The 20,698-nt window shown below is 50.5% G+C and overlaps 1 pseudogene across 1 annotated transcript in view; it reads right to left on the reverse strand.

Moving 5' to 3' along the window:
- Positions 1-11,719: 11,719 nt before the first annotated feature.
- The window catches only part of LOC147092854 (solute carrier family 22 member 6-like), a 38,645-nt pseudogene continuing 29,666 nt past the window's right edge, over positions 11,720-20,698 (reverse strand). The window contains exons 5-6 of the transcript XR_015075007.1: positions 12,590-12,793; positions 11,720-11,852 (exon numbers count right to left, since the gene is read on the reverse strand). The product of XR_015075007.1 is annotated as a solute carrier family 22 member 6-like (transcript). The remainder of the gene's footprint in view (positions 11,853-12,589; positions 12,794-20,698) is intronic.

Raw genomic sequence — 20,698 nt, forward strand, 5'->3', positions numbered from 1 at the left:
TAGGGCTCCGCCCATACCTGGCCCCTATGTAAGCAAGCTCAGTCTGGCCTCATATCCAGTACTGCAGACCTCCAGATGGAAGATACCTCTCTCCACTGCGTGTTACCTTCTAAGTTAATAAAAGCCTTGTTTTGTTTCGCTAACATCGAGTCTCGGAATTATTGAGGCACATCATCACTGCAGTCATTGGGTAGCACTAGGACAGGCAAAGGCACATGGAAGACAGGCACTAAGTGAATGCACCAGGGTGATTAATTAACTTTGGTATGTAATATTGTATGGTTTGATAAATTTGGTTTGGAATGTTTCTTTTTTGGTGTCTTTTATAATAACTGAGGGAACATAAGGTGTGGGCCTGTTGTTGAATGGGGCATTGGGGTTGCATTCACAAAGAAGCCCATGAGCTCCTCGCACTTGTTATTAGAGACGAAGTTGGAGGAAGCAGAGGAGAGGGGTTTAAAGAGACAGTTGGTAGTGGAGAAAAAAAGAAAGGGGTTGTCCTTGCTCTTCCCAATGATTTTGGGCTAGTGATCGGTTTTGGGAGAGGAGAGTGAGACCACGCGGTCAATTTTAACCTAACCCGGCCGTCAGGAAACTGATGAGATCAGATGCAATGCTGGTTTTACACCCCACTCTTCATTGAAGTCTAAACCTGACAAACCAGCTCTGTCTAGTTATGCAGTATCTCGCAAACTGCTAACTGCTGTAGCATGCTGCGGTTCTTCTGAGTTTGTCTAGGCTCAGCACTTTTCCATGACCTAGGCAACAGTTCCAGACACGACAAAGGCACACCCAGCCCAGTCGACCCTGCATAGTCCTCCTCACTAACATCTAAGGATGTGCCAAAATTGGGGGAGTTGTCCCATAGACTAGTCAAGTAACAGCCTGACATAGTCATACTCACAGAATCATACCTTTCAGCCAACGTCCCAGACTCTTCCATCACCATCCCTGGGTATGTCCTGTCCCACTGGCAGGACAGCCCCACCAGAGGTGGTGGCACAGTAGTACACAGTCGGGAGGGAGTGACCCCGGGAGCCCTCAACATTGACTCGGACCCCATGAAGTCTCATGGCATCAGGTCAAACATGAGCAAGGAAACCTGCTGATTACCACCTACCGCCCTCCCTCAGCTGATGAATCAGTACTCCTCCATGTTGAACACCACTCAGATGAACCACTGAGGGTAGCAAGAGTACAGAATGTACTCTGGGTGGGGGACTGCAATGTCCATCACCACGCGTTGCTCGGTAGCACCAATAGTGACCGAGCGGGCCGAGACCTGAAGGACATAGCTGTCAGACTGGGCCTGTGGTATGTGGTGAGTGAACCAACACGAGGGAAAAAAACTACTTGATCTCATCCTGACCAATCTACCTGTCGTAGATGCATCTGTCCATGACTATGGGTAGCAGTGACCACCGCACAGTCCTTGTGGAGACAAAGCCCCGTCGTCACACTGAGGACACCCTCCACCATGTTGTGTGGCACTACCACTGAGCTAAATGTGATAGATTCAGAACCGATCTAATAGGTCAAAATTGAGCATCCATGAGGTGCTGTGAGCCATCAGCAGCAACAGAATTGATTTCCACCATAATCTCTGACCTTAGGGCCCTAAATATCCCTCACTCTACCATTACCAACCTTGGTTCAATGAGGAGCAGCATCAAGAGTACCTAAAAATGAGGTGCCTATCTGGTGAAGCTGCAACACAGGACTACAGCAACATGCTTTAGACAGAGCTAAGTAATCCCACAAGAAATGGATCACAGCAAAGCTCTGCAGTCCTGCCACATCCAGTCGTGAATGGTGGTGGACAATTAAACAACTATTGAGAGGAGGAGGCTCCATGAACATCCCCATCCTCAGTGATGGCAGAGCCCAGCACGTGAGTGCAAAAGCCAAGGCGGAAGCGTTTCCAAACGTCTTCAGCCAGAAGTGCCGAATGGATGATGCATCTCGGCCTCCTCCTGAGGTCCCACCATCACAGAAGCAAGTCTTTAGCCAATTCGATTCGCTCCACGTGATATCAAGAAATGGCTGAGTGCACTGGATACAGCAATGGTTACGACCCTGACAACATCCCGGCTGTAGTGCTGAAGACTTGTGCTCCAGAACTAGCCGCGCCTTTAGCCAAGCTATTCCAGTACAGCTAGAACACTGGCATCTATCTGACAAAGTGGAACATTTCCTAGGTATGTCCTGTCCACAAAATATAGGACAAATCCAATCCGGCCAATTACCGCCCCATCAGTCTACTCTCAATCATCAGCAAAGTGATTGAAGGTATCGTCAACAGTGCTATCAAGCGGCACTTACTCACCAATGACTTGCTCACCGATGCTCAGTGTGGGTTCCGCCAGGACCACTCGGCTCCAGACCTCATTACAATCTTAGTTCAAACATTGACACTCAAGCTGATTTCCAGAAGTGAGAGTGAGAGTGACTGCCCTTGACATCAAGGCAGCATTTGACCGAGTGTGGCATAAAGGAGCGCTAGTAAAATTGAAGTCAATGGGAATCAGGGGGAAATCTCTCCACTGGCTGGAGTCATACCTAGCACAAAGGAAAATGGTTGTTGTTGTTCGAGGACAATCATCTCAGCCCAGGACATTGCTGCAGGAGCTACAGGGCAGTATCCTAGGCCCAACCATCTTCAGCTGCTTCATCAATGCCCTTCTCTCAATCATAAAGTCAGAAGCGGGAATGTTCGCTGATGTTTGCACAGTGTTCATTTCCATTCGCAACTACTCAGATAATGAAGCAGTCCGTGCCCGCATACAGCAAGACCGGGACAACATTCAAGCTTGGGCTGATAAGTGGCAAGTAACATTCACGCCACACAAGTGCCAGGCAATGACCATCTCCAACAAGAGAGAGTCTAACTACCGCCCCTTGACATTCAATGGAATTACCATCATCAAATCCCCCACCATCAACATCCTGGGGGGTCACCATTGACCAGAAACTTAACTGGACCAGCCACATAAATACTGTGGCTACAAGAGCAGATCAGAGGCTGGGTATTCTGCGGCGAGTGTCTCACCTCCTGACTCCCCAAATCCATTCCACGATCTACAAGGCACAAGTCAGGATTGTGATAGAATATTCTCTACTTGCCTGGATGAGTGCAGTTCCAACAAAACTCAAGAAGCTCGACACCATCCAGTACAATGCAGCCCGATTGATTGGCACCCCTTTACCACCTAGAAGTACAAGGGCAGCGGGTGCATGGGAACACCACCACCTCCAAGTTCCCCTCCAAGTCACACAACATCCTGACTTGGAAACATATCGCCGTTCCTTTATTGTCGCTGGGTCAAAATCCTGGGACTCTCTCCCTAACAGCACTGTTAAAGAAGGTGGCTCACCACCACCTTCTCAAGGGCAAGTACGGATGGGCAATAAATGGTGGCCTTGCCGGCGTCGCCAACATCTCATGAATGAATTAATAAAATGTGTCCAGCAAGAGAACAGTGCATGTACTCTTTTTGGCAATCAAAGACTGATGTCATAGAGTTATACAGCACAGAAAGAGGCCCTTCGGCCCATCGTGTCCGCGCCGGCCATCAAGCCCTGTCTATTCTAATCCCATTTTCCAGCACTTGGTCCATAGCCTTGTATGCTATGGTGTTTCAAGTGCTCATCTAAATGCTTCTTGAATGTTGTGAGGGTTCCTGCCTCTTCCACCCTTTCAGGCAGTGAGTTCCAGATTCCAACCACCCTCTGGGTGAAAAAGTTTTTCCTCAAATCCCCTCTAAACCTCCTGCCCCTTACTTTGAAACTATGCCCCCTGGTTATTGACCCCTCTACTAAGGGGAAGAGTTCCTTTCTATCTACCCTATCTATGCCCCTCATAATTTTGTACACCTCAATCAGGTCCCCCCTCAGCCTTCTCTGCTCTAAGGAAAACAACCCCAGCCTGTCCAGTCTCTCTCCATAGCTGAAGTGCTCCAGCCCAGGTAACATCCTGGTGAATCTCCTCTGCACCCTCTCCAATGCAATCACATCCTTCCTATAGTGTGGTGACCAGAACTGCACACAGTATTCCAGCTGTGGCCTAACTAGCTCCATCATAACCTCCCTGCTCTTATATTCTATGCCTCGGCTAATGAAGGCAAGTATCCCATACGCCTTTTTAACCAACTTATCTACCTGTCCTGCTGCCTTCAGGGATCTATGTACATGCACACCAAGGTCCCTCTGATCCTCTGTCCTTCCTAGGGTCCTACCATTCATTGTGTATTCCCTTGCCTTGTTAGTCCTCCCAAAATGCATCACCTCATACTTTTCAGGGTTAAATTCCATTTGCCACTGTTCTGCCCATCTGACCAACCCGTCTATATTGTCCTGTAGCCTGAGGCTTCCCTCCTCACTGTTTACCACTCCACCAATTTTCGTGTCATCTGCGAACTTACTGATCATACCTCCTGCATTCATATCTAAATCATTAATGTACACCACAAACAGCAAAGGACCCAGCACCGATCCCTACGGTACACCACTGGACACAGGCTTCCAGTCACAAAATCAACCTTCGACCATCACCCTCTGCCTCCTGCCACTAAGCCAATTTTGGATCCAATGTGCCAAATTGCCCTGGATCCCATGGGCTCTTACCTTCTTGACCAGTCTCCCATGTGGGACTTTGTCAAAAGCCTTACTGAAGTCCATGTAGACTACATCAACTGCACTACCCTCATCCACACACCTAGTCACCCCCTCTCAAAATTCAATCAAATTGGTCAGACATGATCTCCCCCTGACAAAGCCAGATAGCAAATGTGAACCCATTTGCTATTAATAGGTTGGCTAGAACACTAGGGGCTAGAAATTCAGTAGGCTTTGCGCCCAGTTTTCGCTGAAAGAGGGCTTTTGCGCCACTTGCTGAGCTTTCGCCGATATTCAGCGCTGCAGTAATGGCGGCGTTAGCCAGTAGCGCTGCGCCGCCACCGATGACGTCATCGGTGTGCGCAGTGCCCCGCTACCGGCCCGACCGCCATATTTAGTTGCGGCCGCCTCTTCCGCAGCGGCCGCAAACAGCGATCAGAAAACAGGGCCGTCCTGTAGCGTTAGTGGGACGAGTTAAGGCGGAGGTGCGGTCGGCCGCTTTTTCGGCGGCCGCCTGCCCGCACTTCCTTCCCCGGCCTCCTCCACCCCCCCCCCGCGGCATTGCCGGCTGTTTTCCGGGAGCCCGGCACTTCTCCGTGGTGCCGGGCTCATTTGCCGGCACTAGCGAGCGGCGATCTCGCTGTTGCAGGCACCTCCCCCTTAAGAGAGGGAGGAAGGCCTGCAGTACCGCAGCCTGCCGCTCCGCAGCGGGTGGCGCTGCGGCACCTAGCGCGCCGATATTCAGTTTCAGCGCCCCAAGCGGGGGCGCCGAAACCCTTGAATAGCGGCCGCCTTCGAGTTGGGGCGCTGAAACTGAATTTCCGGCGGGCGCAAGTGGCTCCGCGCGCAGCGGTACTTTCTGGGCGCGAGCGAGCTGGCCGCCTCAAACTGAATTTCTAGGCCTAGATCTTTTCTGCTCTTCTTTGAACAGTGCCATTGAACTTCCGTAGGTGTTCTTCCAATCTTTCGCCATAACTTCCGTGGAAATTCAGGAGAATCTTTGAACAGTACCATTAAACTTCCGTAGGAGTTCTTCCAATCTTCTGCTCTAACTCCAGTGGAAATTCAGGAGAAACTATGTAAATCAAGACCCCCGCCCCAACCCCAGGGTAATTCTACCCTGGGATATTCACATCTAGCTGAGAAGCCAGCCAGAGGATCAGTTTGATATTCCATCTGAAATCCAGCACCTATGACAGTACTGGGAGTGACAGAGTGGGATTTGAACGCATTACCTTCTGACTCAGAGGCGAGAGTGCAACCTCTGAGCCAAGGCTGACGCTAAATAATGATAATTAGAATTTTAAAAGTCCATAGAATATAGAAAGAAGGGAAACCTGAGAAAGGTGGAGTTCTGCACGTCTAAGGTTTTCAATGATTTAGCCTAGCAGATGATGTGATGAATCTTGATTTTAACAAAGTGAGGTTGCAGGGAAGAGAATGAGCATATAAGATGTTATATCTGGAGCTTTGCAAGAATAGGAGAGGAAAGTTTAGGGCTGCAGTGAGCAAAATAACATTGTTAAAATAGAGAAACTAGAAAGTTTTGTACGATCCCAGAAGCACCCTGGTTCCAAATGATTCGAGGTTGACCCGTATAGGGGACAGTGATTTAACTTTATTCAGCACAAGCAAGAGTTAATACATTACAGTATTCGAGCAGCAGTTTGCAGAGGACAATTGAGACTTATATTACCCCGTTATTCTTTGGGTAGAAGCGGAACCGTGAGTAAGCTGCACCCTGTGTCTCTTGTCTCTCGTCTCTCTTGATCTACCGGGTATCTCCTTGATTCTTCCTGAAATTTTCTGCACATTGTGGCTGTTAAGACCCCATTCTTATACCCTTACTCTCGTTGAAAGCCTACGGCGTCCTATTGAACCAATCACTGGCTTACACCCAAAACCCCAAATCCAAATCATAAAGATGCCACATCTGCAGCACCTTGGCTTATGCAGGTTCCTACATGGACCACGACAACTGGATCCACCCCTTCCCACTCTAAGTTCTTCTCCAGCCGCAAAGAGATATCCTTAACCTTGGCACTGGGTAGGCAACACAACCTTTGGGATTCTCTTTTGCAGCTGCAGAGAACACGATCTATCCCCCTGACTATACTGTCATTGCATACAATTGATGATTACAAACTTCTACATTTAATTCTTACAATCATCAGTAATGGATTTATAATCTAGTGTAAGATATTAATGATTAAGAGATTAAAACAAGTATTCTAAAAATTAACTAATCCATGATAATCTTACAGTTTACAGGAGAGAGATGTTGGAGGTGAGAGAAGGATTGCTTATCATATGAGTTTTTTTCTTGTATTTTGAGATAGACAAGAGAAATTACATACATAAACAATGGAGATGTTCCTTTAATGTGCAGTCAATGAAACTGATAACCGTTAAAAGAATGAACATTACTATTAATTAAAATTGGCATCTGGAACACATACTGGGATCTTGCAAGAGATTTTGGTGCTTGAAATACTGGGGCCTAGAAATTCAGTTGGGCGCGCCAGCCGTTAGCGCCTTAGGAGGAGTAGATCTCGAGCGCTAGGCGCTTAGCGCCCGGGCGCAGCGCGATCTGCGCCTCGCCCCAACTTCAGTACACATTTAGCGCCGGCGCAAAGTCTTAGCGCGCGCCCTGCTGCGCGCGCAGATCATGACGTCATTTACTAGTGCAACGCCCTTTGTGCGCCCCGAACCGGAACTTCACTCGCGCCGGGCCATTGTGCGCCGGGCGGCCCTAACGACTGTGAAGTGGAACGGTACACAGCCGAGGTGGGCCGCGGGGAGCGCTAATTAAAGGGCACTTACCCTGCACTATAAAGGCCAGCCATTTTGCAGCATTCACTCTTGTGCAACGGTTTTTTGGAGAGAGACCAAGGAGGAGAGCTTACTGGTTTGGACCAACACTAGGACAGGTATTTTTGGCTCAGGCCAGAGCTTAGCAATTATCTTTGCCTTCATTGAGAGCTCATTGTTTGCCAGCATATAATGGGGGCTGCATTGGGTGCCAACGCTGACTTTCAGCCTTATGCCAGAAGGGCTTACAGACGCCGTGAGAGAGTGGCAGCCCTGGCTAGATGCAGAGGGGGCAACAGGCGTCGCCAACTGAGGCCTTACCCACCCAGGGTATACCGCCAGCAGTCCTCCTATCTGACCATGTCTGCCGCGATGTGTGTAAGGAGGCTGCGATTCAGAAGGGAGGTGGTTGCAGACATCTGCCAGCTGCTTCAGAGAGATCTGCAGCCACAGCTGATGCGCAGGACGTCTCTGTCGGTGGCAGTGAAGGTGACGGTGGCTCTCAACTTCTATGCCACCGGCTCCTTCCAATCCGCTGCTGGGGACATCGCTAACATCTCCCAGTTCGCCGTGCATTGCTGCATCCGCCAGGTGACCGAAGCCCTTTTCAGAAGGAGACATCAATTCATCTCCTTCCCCATGACCCTGGACAAGCAGCAGCAGCGTGCAGTGGGATTTGCAAGAATAGCGGGCTTCCCCATGGCGCAGGGCGCCATTGACTGCACGCATGTGGCTTTGCGGGCACCTCTGGAGCATGCCGAGGATTACCGCAACCAGAAGGGCTACCATTCCCTCAACGTACAGCTGGTGTGTGACCACAGGCAGCGCATCCTAGCTGTCAATGCCCGCTTTCCAGGCAGCAGCCACGATGCCTTTATCCTGCGACAGACAACTGTGGCTGACATGTTCCAGGCACAGCCTCCCCCAAGAGGATGGCTTATCGGGGACAAAGGCTATCCTTTGTGTACCTGGCTCATGACCCCGCTCCGCGCGCCCACGACCCCTGCTGAAGAGGCATACAACGAGAGCCATCAAGCGACTAGGAACATCATAGAACAAACAATTGGCATCCTCAAGCAACGGTTCCCCTGTCTCGATCGCTCTGGGGGAGCCCTCCAGTATTCGCAGGAGCGAGTCTCCCAATTCGTCGTCGTTTGCTGCATGCTGCACAACCTGGCTATCCGCAGGACTCAGGCACTGCCACCTCACGTTGGACCCCCACCTCAGGAGGAGGAGCAGGAGGAGCATGAGGAGGAGGAGGACGAGGAGTACCAGCCCAGGAGGGAGGCACAAGGTCCAAGGGCCGCCCGTCGGCGGCTTATTGAACGTCACTTCTAGGCCCCCTGTCAGGGAATGGCTTGTGCCAATGAAAGAACATGATTGCAGCCGCTCCGCAAGCCCTCAGCCGGTTAAGGCAACAAACACTTCAAAGATCAAACATGGACAATGTTAATAAATAAAATGCTTTATTGTACAAACTCAGGGCCCTTCCCACATGAAAACCAAAAACAGACGAAACCCCCAAAAAACACTCAAACACATTACTGGCTCCCACAACCTGGAGAGGATTAACAAAACAGTGCAACTAAAATGGCCGTCATCCTCGGACTTTGTAAAATACAAACATCACATCCTCGGCCTTCAAAAAACAAACATCCAATTCTCGGCCTCAAAAAACAAACATCCAATTCTCGGCCTCAAAAAACAAACACAACTGGCCACACATTCGACTTTTTGGCCCGCTAGGGCGATGCCTTGGCCATCTTTGTGTGGCCCCTGCCCGCCCTGCTGCTCCTCCTCAAAGTAAGGCCATTGGCTGCTGCAAGGCTGGGGGCAGGCTCCAGAGGGGCACATGTCGTGACGGCAGATGCCCTTGGGGGTCGGCCTAGTCGAGGTCTGGCCGTCGAGTGGGCGGCTGTTGAATGCTGCAGCTGTGGCTGGCCAGCATCAGTCGCTGCAGCAGCTCCTGGCAGCTCCACTGGGGGAGTGGCAGTGGCGGCTGGAGGAATGGGGGCAAGCTGGCGGATGGCAGGCGCTCGCTGGTCGCCTGAGACACTGGCACTCGCCCGGGCCAGCACTGCAGCATGCGCACCAATCTGCCGAGGGACAGACCGCTGTGCTGCTGCAGCGTGCCGGGTGCCCTGGTGATGCCTGGCTGACACAGCGAGTGTGGCAGCAGTGAGTGCCCGTGTTGACCTGTTCAGTGACCTCATCAGAGCACCCAGTGACAGCACGGCACCACTGATCAGCTGCCCACTCGCTACCTGAGCTGCCCCGAATGCCGCCCGACTCGCTGCCTGATCTGCCCCGAATGCCGCCCGACTCGCTGCCTGCTCTGCCCCGAATTCCGCCAAACTGATGGCCTGTGAGGCCCCGACGTCGGTGACACTCCGAGAGAGGGACTCGATGGCCTCAGGCAACCGTGCCACTACCCCCATGAGCTCCGTGTGCCGGCGCTCTGAGTCCGCGGACAAGTCCTCGAGGCGTTCCATCTCCTCGGCGAAGACCATCTCCGGACTGGAGGCCGGACTCTCCCTCTGGGGAGAAGGCCGCCGAGCTGGCCGACCCTTCCTGCGTTGCTGGACGCCGCTGGGCCCAGCAATTGGACTCCCCTCCGACCCTTCCCCCCTCTGGGGAGAAGGCCGCCGAGCTGGCACCCCCCTCCCGCGTTTCTGCAGGCCGCAGGTCCCATGAGCTCCCCTCCCCTCCGACACTTCCGCGACGCTCCCCTCCAGGGAAGACGTGTCCCCTACATTGGCATGGGTTGCCACGGCTGAGGGTTCCCCTGATGGGCCGCCTTCCTCTTGCTCCTCCTCCTCCTCTGAGGGGCTGTCACTGGCAAGTTCAGGGACCTCCTCCTCACCATCTGAAAGCAGGAAGGCACAAGAGTAGTTTTAGAGTGAGGAGAGGGCGTCAGCGAGGGATGCATGAGTGGTGGCATTCAGCTCATTGGTCGGACAGTGGCAAAGGATGTAGATCTGATGCGCAAGTGGGACAAGAGAGGTCCAAACGTTGATGTCCTTACCATTGGTGCCCAGAACAGGGTCGGCATCTCCACATGCAACGGGGCCAATCACCCGGCCACCCATGATGCGCTCCACGCGATGTTGCAGCTCGGTGAGCGGCTGGATCTGGGGTCGGCCTCCCCCGGTCGCAGTCCGGCTCTTCTTGTTATTGGCCAGCTTGGCCTGCAAGAGAAAGGACGGCCTCTAAGTACAGTGTGTAGCCCTGATCTTGTGTGCACTGCCTCCCATGGTGGAATAGCCTGGCCAGTGTGTCGCCCTGATCTTGTGTGCACTGCCTCCCATGGTGGAATAGCCTGGCCAGTGTGTCGCCCTGATCTTGTGTGCACTGCCTCCCATGGTGGAATAGCTTGGCCAGTGTGTTAAGTGCAGAATGTGCAATTGATGTTCATGCCTGTTCCATAGCTGCTGGATGAGGGCTGGCCATTAGGGCTTTCAGGTCCCTTTGCCCATAATGTGAGGTGCATATGCAAGGATGAGGAGGTGACTGGAAAGGGTACTCACCCTGACAATCCGCGTGAGGTCATTAAACTTTTTGCGGCATTGGACACCGGTCCTGGGGACCTCGCTGTTGGCTGACACCTTGCTGGCGACATGCCTCCAGGCTCTCCGGTAGGCGCGGACCGGCGCCTTCCTGCCATTGTCCGGGTACAAAATATGGCGCGTCTTCTCCACACCACCACACTCCGATCACGCTCTGAGAAGCGCTGCGCTCGTTCACGGGCCCTCTGCATGGCTTCAGGCGCTATTTGGGTCCAGCAGCAGTGTTCAGGCCTAGCTGGAGGGCTCCACTATCCAGGGCGTGGCAGCAGACAAAGTCGACCCTTCCCCCTTAAGAGCTGGCCGGCGCCAGGGTGTCTGCTGTCAATCACGAGATGGCCGCACCTGCACTGCGCCCGGCCTGGGCGCTCTCGCTCAGCACCTCCGGCTTAGCGCCTAAAGAGAGGCGTCCAGCGCCAGTTTTAGCGCTCGAGCAAACTCTTAGGGCGAAGCTAATGAATATCGGAGAAGTGGCCTCGATTTGGCGGCCGCCCGACTTTAACGCCCCAAAAGTGGCTACAATGAATTTCTAGGCCTGGTGGTTTACAGGCTCATAGTGGTGGTAGTGGGAGCAATTTGAAGGGATAAATTAAGACTATCATGGAAGAAGTATATCGTACAATATTATATTATCAATTATCAGAAACATTACAGATTTAGAATATGTTATTGTATGGCCCGCTGTAAAAAGGTGAACATGTGCTAAAGAGGGTCAGTCGTCCCGTAGCCATTCAGAGGATGATGGTGTGTTGAGAGTGAGCTGTGTTTGGTTAAACAGTCTGTTTCATCAGTGCAATGTGTGTTTCCTGCACTGGAATCTCATCCCTTTTTCGTTCCTTTTCTTTTTCAGCACTTTTTTTTGCTCTACACATAAATAAAACAATCTATGATTAGAAAACATTTAACTTTTCTTTCATTGCCTAATTTTCTCCCCTCGCCGAAGTGACCATTCTTCATGTGTGAGCCCAGATAAAGAATCAAGACCAACGTCTCATCTAAGCAAAGACCTTTTCTCAGCAGAAATCCAAAAACCCCCACAATTTCCAGCAGGAGTCAACTGGATTGCGATGACAAATGGGAACCCTGGGAGTTGCTGAGGCCCATTGTAGCAGTTCTCTTACTGCTCTGGTTGAGATTACCTACCTCAAGAGAGATTGTACATTGAATCCAGGACCTTCCTGAATAGTGTAATAACATCCTATATGACTGTGGTGCACTATCCCTCCTCATCCTTCTCGACCGGTCTGCAGCCTTTGACATGGTTGACCACACCATCCTCCTGCAATGTCTCTTCTCCATCGTCCAGCTGGGTGGGTCTGGGCTTGCCTGGTTTCATTCTTATCTGTAGCCAGAGAATCGCCTGCAATGGCTTCTCTTTCCGATCCTGCACTGTTGCCTCTGGAAAGATGAAACTGTTGGACCAATAGTTTTACTTTAATATGGTAACCCTGCCTCTTAATAGTTTTCCAAGTCCACAAGTGCAGAAGTGAACTGAAATGGCTGTAAGACTACGTGGAGTACCCATCATTTTCTAATACGTTGAAATCCTTGTGTTGTTTAAATTGAGCCCTGAGTCACTGTGAATTTTTGACATTACAAACCTGCTTTCCACTTCCTCAATGGTGTCTGGTAAAGGAAGGTTCAGTGTTTCCAGTAAGAAAAAGGTAGCAACTCCAGATATTATTGCCATTCCACCATATGTAACCATCGGTAGAAATGGTATATAATCACCGGTCAGCCTTACAACTGGTGCGGTCATGGCTCCCGCCCGGGCCATCATACTCACAAGTCCCAATCCCGTCTGTCTGCAAGGGGAAAGAAACAAACTAAGTGAGTCAGAAGTTGATGAAACATTTCACTTTTTAACAGTTGTTTTTCTTGTTCTTTTTCTCTAATGAAGCTGCTGAATCTTGCTGGGGTATGTTCAACTTCAGTATGACACTCCCTGATATAGCCCATACCTGTAACTTCGATATACCCCACACCCTCATTGCAGCACTCTGATATAAACCACACCCTCCCTGTAATAGATGTAGTCTTCTAATATTCGAGAGCTTTGACTATTTGATTTCAGAAGAATTTTGGGTCATTTTTAAAATTAAGATCTTGCTATTAAGTTAAATTAGGCTCACAAGGGATTAAATCCACAACACACAGTTTTTGGGAATGGGAATTAACATTCAGATGAGGCGTCTGTCTAGAATGATGCTTACTGCATACCATATCGGATTGAGACAATGGAGGTTTGTTGCAGACATTCCAGTAAACGTGCACACATGGTGTGTTGGAGTGTCTTCATTCATGTAACTTCAGATGGGGGTTGGCTACCCACTCCTAGGAAGGCAGTAGAGGCTCGACTGGCCCAGCTGAGGTCACCTAACTTGGCACAAAGGAGGAGGGAGGAAAATGAGCAAGATTGTCAAACAGACGGGGTGAGGGTTGGATTGTTTGTACAAGGATGAAGAGGCCCAACTAGTCTCCATCCACCACTACCTTCCTCCGCCTGGCCGAACTTGTTCTCACATTGAGCCACTTTTACTTTGACTTCACTCACTTCCTCCAAATTAAAGGTGTAGCTATGGGAACCTGCATGGCTCCTGGCTATGCCTGCCTTTTTGTGGGATATGTGAAACATTCTTTGTTGCAGTCCTACTCGGGTCCCCTCCCTCACCTCTTTTTCCGGTACATTGATGACTATCGATGCCGTTTCCTGCTCTCGCCCTGAACTAGAAAAATGCCTTCACTTGGCTTCCAATTTCCACCCATCTCTCACCTTCACATGGTCCATTCCGACTCTTCCTTTCCTTGACTCTGTCTCCATTTCTGGGGATAGGCTAATGACAAACTGATGGGCCTTCAATAACCACAGAACTAGAAGTTATAGACTTAAACAAGTTGGCTTTTAATCACTAAGATCAGAGCTAACATCTCAACACACCGACTGGTTCACAGGAATGAGTCATACAGATCCTGGGATCTTTATGTAAGAGAAGTCAGGGGCAGAGCCAAGAGCCAAGACCTGGAACCTCCCAGGTTAGTCGGGAAAGAGGAAGTGAAACTATACACAGTGGGGGAGGGTAATATACAGGAGTACAAAACGAATACAGGATCAAGACAAACAGATTTCATTACATTCACCCCTTCTATAGATTTAGTCCATCGGGGTGATGTTTCTTAAAAGTTGGTATAAGTGAGTCTGTCAGGAGGTTTTGCAGTTCTCAGTGATCGGCGCAAAGCCGGTTGGGGTGCCTCTAGGGGAGTGGATTCTGGTTCCTCCGCTGTCCGGGCCTCCGCAGTGTCTTCCAGGTTATCTGCAGTGTCCTCCAGGTTAAAGTTGGGTATTGATACCTCTGGGCGTCCTGTCTCTTTGTAGTGTAGGCCTTCATCGGGTAGTCTCCCATCGTTCTCTCCGCTCCCCGAGGGAGCGAGGTCTTTTATGGAAACAGTGTCCTCTCGCCCATCAGAGTATTCGATATAGGCGTACTGAGGGTTTGCATGGAGGAGCTGTACCTTTTCCACAAGGGGGTCCGTTTTATGGCCTCACGTGCTTCCGCAATAGTACTGTCCCCGGAGACGTCAGCCACGTGGGTAGAGATATGCCTGAGGTGGATTTCCGGGGGAAAACGAACATCTTTTCGTGAGGGGTAGCGTTAGTGGCAGTACATAACAGAGACCTTATGGAGCGGAGCACGTCTGGGAGGACTTCCTGCCAGCGGGAGGTCGGAAGGCCTTTTGACTTTAAGGCTAACGTGACAGCCTTCCAAACAGTAGCATTCTCCCTTTCCACTTGCCCATTACCCCGGGGGTTGTAGCTAGTGGTTCTGCTAGTGGCTATCCCCTTCGAAAGCAAGAACTGGCGCAGCTCGTCACTCATGAATGACGTCCCCCTATCACTGTGTATGTAGTTCGGCATGCCAAACATGCAGAATAGATTACAGAGACACTTGATGACCGTGGCACTGGTCATGCCTGGGCAGGGGATGGCGAAGGGGAAGCGGGAATATTCATCAATGATATTGAGGAAGTATACGTTACGGTCGGCAGAGGGAAGGGGTCCCTTGAAGTCCAGACTTAGGCGCTCGAATGGCCGTGTGGCTTTGATAAGGTGTGCACGGTCAGGCCTGTAGAAACGAGGCTTGCATTCCGCACAGATGCGGCAGGCTCTGGTCATCGCCCTGACCTCCTCGATGGAGTGGGGCAGATTGCGGGACTTTATAAAATGGTATAGTCGGGTGACCCCTGGGTGACAGAGGTCGTTGTGGAGACCCTGTAATTTGTCCGTATGAATGCTGGCACACGTTCCCCGCGATAGGGCGTCTGGGGGTTCATTAAGGGCTCCCGGCCTGTACATAATATCATAGTCGAACGTGGATAGTTCGATCCTCCACCTGAGTATTTTGTCATTCTTGATTTTCCCCCTTTGTTATTAAACATGAAAGCCACCGACCGCTGGTCGGTGAGCAGGGTGAAATGTTTGCCGGCTAGGTAGTGTCTCCAGTGCCGCACTGCCTCCACTATAGCCTGTGCCTCCTTCTCGACAGAAGAGTGCCTGATTTCAGGTCCCTGATTTCAGGTCCCTGAAGGGTTCGGGAGAAGAAGGTCACAGGTCTCCCAGCCTGATTAAGGGTCGCAGCTAAGGCAAAGTCTGACGCATCACTTTCGACTTGAAAGGGAATGCATTCGTCCACTGCACACACTGCAGCCCTTTCAATGTCCTGTTTAATACTGGTGAAAGCATCCCGAACTTCAGCTGATAGTGCGGAGGACGTCGATTTAATGAGGGGTCGGGCCTTATCAGAGTAATTGGGCACCCATTGGGCATAATACGAAAAAAATCCCAGGCACCTTTTTAAAGCTTTGGGATTGTGTGGCAGGGGCAGTTCCTTTAGGGGGCGTAATCGGTCAGGGTCCGGTCCAATTACCCCATCTTCCACCACACAGCCGAGGATACAGAGACGGGTTGTGTTGAAGACACATTTGTCTTCGTTGTAGGTTAGATTCAGCTTTAGGGCAGTTTTAAAAAATCTCGTAAGATTTAGATCGTGGTCTTGCTGGTTGTGCCCGCAGATAGTGACATTGTCCAGATAGGGGTAGGTAGCTTGTAGTTTATTCTCAACCATGTGGTCCATCTCATGTTGGAAGACCGAGACCCCATTTGTTACTCCGAAGGGCACTCTGAGAAAATGGTAGAGGCACCCGTTCGCCTCGAAGGCGGTGTATGGGCGGTCCTCCGTTCTAATGGGGAGCTGGTGATACGCTGATTTGAGGTCGATAGTCGAGAAAACTCGGTATTGCGCAATCTGGTTGACCATTTCTGATATGCGGGGTAAAGGGTAGGCGTCCAGCTGGGTATAAATATTAACAGTCTGGCTGTAGTCAATTACCATCCGTTTCTTTTTGCTATTTTTAACTATGACTACTTGGGCACGCCACGGGCTGGTACTGCATTCAATAATGCCTTCCCGCAGGAGTCTGTCCACTTCCGCCTTGATAAAGTGTCTGTCTTCCAGACTGTGCCGTCTACTTTTGGTCGCTATGGGCCTACAGTTCGGAGCGAGATTAGCGAATAAAGAGGGCGGGCTGATTTTTAAGGTTGATAGGCCACAGACTGTGAGTGGCGGCTGGGACCCGCCATATGCTAGCGTGACACTTTCGTGGTGGCACTGGAAGTCCAGGCCCAAGATTACATTAACACAGAGTTCTGGCATCACGAGGAGTTTAAAATCCTTGTAGTCCGTGCCTTTTACAGTCAGTGTTACCACACAGTAGCCCAAAATGTCCGAAGTGTGGGGCTTAGCAGCCATAGCAATTCTGCTCCGTGTAGGGGTTACCGTTAATGAGTGCCGCCGTACCAGGCTAGGGTGGATAAAACTCTCGGTACTCCCACAGTCAATTAAACATTTCGTTAAATTCCCGTTTACCTGTATGTCCATCATGGATTTTGTCAACGGGTGTGGCCTGGATTGATCCACCGTGATCGAAGCCACTGTTGGGCCCTGGGCGGCCGTTGAGTCGGGAAAAGATGGCGGATCCCAAGATGGCGGCCCGCACGGCACGCACGAGGCGGTGACGGAGTTGGAAATCGGATTCCCCCTGCACTTTGCTAAAATGCCCCTTTTTCTTACATTTGAAGCATATAGCGTCCTTCGCTGGGCATCGTTGTCTGGGGTGCTTGGCCTGGCCGCAGAAGTAGCATTTCGGGCCTCGAGAGATTGCCGCTGTAGTAGGACTCCTGGGTGAACTTGTGTGGGGACTCCGGCAGCGTAGAGCTGGTCCGAGACCTGGATGGGGAAGATGGCTGATTCCAAGATGGCGGCCCCCTCGGCGCGCACGAGGTGGTGAGGGCCGCATGGCCGGAAGAATAAGAGTCAGAGTTTTTCTGGGCCACGTCCAGCGATCGCGCAGTGGCCACTGTCTTTTTTAAGTCCAGGACCTCCTTCTCCAGCAGTCTCTGCCGGATATAATTCGATTTGAGGCCCGTGATGAAGGAATCGCAGACCAATTCGTCAAGCGTACGCGTTGGCCGTCACGACCTTGCAGTTACAGTCCCGGACCAGGTCCTTTAGGCCCTGTAAGAAATCGTCCATTGATTCCTCTGGTCGCTGCCTGCGTGTAGCCAGCAGATGTCTGGCGTACACTTCGTTTACCGGCCTCTGGTATTGGGCCTTCAGGATAGTGATGGCCTCCGTGTAAGAGGTGGCGTCCCGGATGAACGAATAAATCCGATGACTTACGCGAGTAGTCAGTAGACTCAGTTTATCTACCTCGCTAGCGGATGAGGCCCCCGCGAAGAGTTCGAAGCATTTGAGCCAGTGTCCAAATTGATTTGATGCTTCAGCAGAATGTGGATCCAAGTCCAGACGCTCTGGTTTTAGGAGTCGATCCATCCTAGTATTCTTTAGTGATTAAAATTGATGGGCCTTCAATAACCACAGAACTAGAAGTTATAGACTTAAACAAGTTGGCTTTTAATCACTAAGATCAGAGCTAACATCTCAACACACCGACTGGTTCACAGGAATGAGTCATACAGATCCTGGGATCTTTATGTAAGAGAAGTCAGGGGCGGAGCCAAGAGCCAAGACCTGGAACCTCCCAGGTTAGTCGGGAAAGAGGAAGTGAAACTATACACAGTGGGGGAGGGTAATATACGTGAGTGCAAAACGAATACAGGATCAGGACAAACAGATTTCATTACACAAACATTCACTATAAGCCCACTGACTCCCACAGCTACCTTGACTACACTTCCTCCCACCCCGCTTCCTGTAACGACTATTTCATTCTCCCAGTTTTTCTGTCTCTGTTGCATCTGCTCTGACTGACACCTTCCATACTAGCACTTTCGATATGTCGTCCTTTTTCCTCAACTGAGGATTCCTCTCTACCATGGTTGACATGGCCCTCGACCGAGTCCATTCTATTTCCCACACTTCTGCTCTCACCCCTTCCCCTCCCTCCCAGAACCATGATAGGGTTCCAGTTGTCCTCACCTTTCACCCCACTAGTCTCTACATTCAACGTATAATCCTCCGCCATTTCCACCACCTCCAGCGTGATCCCACCACCAAACAAACTTCCCCTCCCCTCCCCTTTCAGCCTTCCACAACACCCTGGTCCACTTTTCAATCACCTCCAACGCCCCTTCTCATGACATCTTTCCATGCAACTGCAGGAGATGCAACACCTGCCCTTTTACCTCCTCCCTTCCCTCTGTCCCAAACACTCCTTCCAGGTGCAACAACGATTTACTTGTACTTCTTGCAAATTAGTATACGGTATTCGCTGCTCACGATGCGGTCTCCACTACATTTGGGAGACCAAACGCAGATTGGGTGACCGCTTTGCGGAACACCTCTGTTCTGTCTGTAAATGTGACTCCGAGCTTCCGGTCGCCTGTCACTTTAATTCACCGCTCCACTCCTACTCTGACCTCTCCGTCCTCGGCCTCTTACACTGTTCCAACGAAGCTCAACATAAGCTCGAGGAACAGCACCTCATCTTTCGATTAGGCACTTTACAACCCTCTGGACTCAACATCAAGTTGATCAATTCCAGACCATAATCTCTGCCCCTAGTTTTTTTCCACATGGCAGCTGTTGATGATTCTGCCATTCCAATTTACACCTCATCTAGACTCATCTTTTGTTTCTTAACTTGTCCCTTTACTATCTCCTTTTGCCTTGCACCATCATCCCTTTTGTCATTTAATCTCTCCTGCCATCTATCCTATCACAGACCTTCCCTTTTGTTCTTTCCTCCCCTCCCCGCTTTCCCTGCCCCTGCAGCTGCTTAAAATCTGTTACATCTCTAACTTTTTCCAGTTCTGACGAAGGGTCATCGATCTGAAATGAACGCCCGCAATTTTGTAAATAGAGCGGGTCAGGTTGTTTCTGGATTCCAGTCCCGCCTCCAACTACATCTGGCCCACGGACATGATTTTACACTGATTGACGTTGTTAAGCCCGCCCTGCGGGCCTGCCGGGCAATTAAGAGGAAGCCGGTCAGATGACATCATTTGATGACGTGTCATCTGCCGGTTTTCTTAAAGTGACCACGCACAATTTTTCTTTGGCAGCTCATTTCTCAATGTTTGACAGCATTGAGGTGCTGCAAATACTGACACACTGTACAAAGGTGAGCTCTTGCACCCAGGCTCTCCAGTGACTCCCTCCATAGGCTGGAACAGATGGCAGCTGCAGGTGAGGTTACAGAAGCGATCTGTCAATAGTGAGAGAGGTTCTCCCAATGAGGTGGGACTAGACATTGATTTCAAAACTTTTTACCTACAGAAAAGTGTAAAAGCATTAAAAATGATTTTCCCAACATTTCCTTACCTCTGAAACTTACCAGCGCACCATTGGATCCTTCACCCCACCTCTGCAGCTGCCAGCAATGCAGAAACACTACAGCAGACTCACAGCACGCCACACTTACCTGGCGTGGTGTCCAGATGTCAGGAACCCCGAGGCAGAAGCGTCAAAATTGAAAAAGAGCCTGTTAACTACTACAGGAAACTTTGTGATATCCGGGACCGGCGTGTTGCCGATCTATCAAAACTGCCGGACATACAAAGTTAATGTTGAAGCATACGGAGGTTTTCATCTCCGTATCTGACAACAAACACTGTTGCTTAGCAACAGCTTCTAAAGCGTCGGCTGCAGCTGCAAGCGTCTGTAGCTGAAGCTGTTGCTATAGCTACAGACCTTGCAGTGGCTGACTGGGAAAAAGAAAGAACGAGATCTAAAAAAACTTACAGAAAACGGCTCCTGATTTTTGCTGTTAGATAGAGTATTCCGGACATACAACCTCCAGATAAACCAAAGTTTCCTGTATCAAGTACCTGTTAACAGGAAGGTAAGTGGCTTTAATCCTCTTCCCACCGCTAGATGTCGGGTCCATGCGCAAATCGGGGACCCGACACTTGAGAAAATTGTTAAGGCAGATTGACGGCGGGATTGAAACCCACCGCCAATCAAAACGATTTTGACCCTTGACCCGCCTCCAAACCTGCCCACTCAGTGCCGATAAAATCGCAGCCGACAACTCGGTTTCTCGCTCCACAGATGCTGCCTGACCTGCTGAGTATTTCCAGCATTTTCTGTTTTTATTTCAGATTTCCAGCATCCGCAGTATTTTGCTTTTATATATAGATAATAAATTGGACTTGTGCATAGGGCGTACAATCTAGAAATTAGCTGATGGCTCAG

This window comes from Somniosus microcephalus, unplaced genomic scaffold (assembly GCF_052327205.1).
Source record: "Somniosus microcephalus isolate GS21.2 unplaced genomic scaffold, FLI_Smic_1.0 unresolved_chr2, whole genome shotgun sequence".
In the NCBI taxonomy this organism is placed as follows: domain Eukaryota; kingdom Metazoa; phylum Chordata; class Chondrichthyes; order Squaliformes; family Somniosidae; genus Somniosus; species Somniosus microcephalus.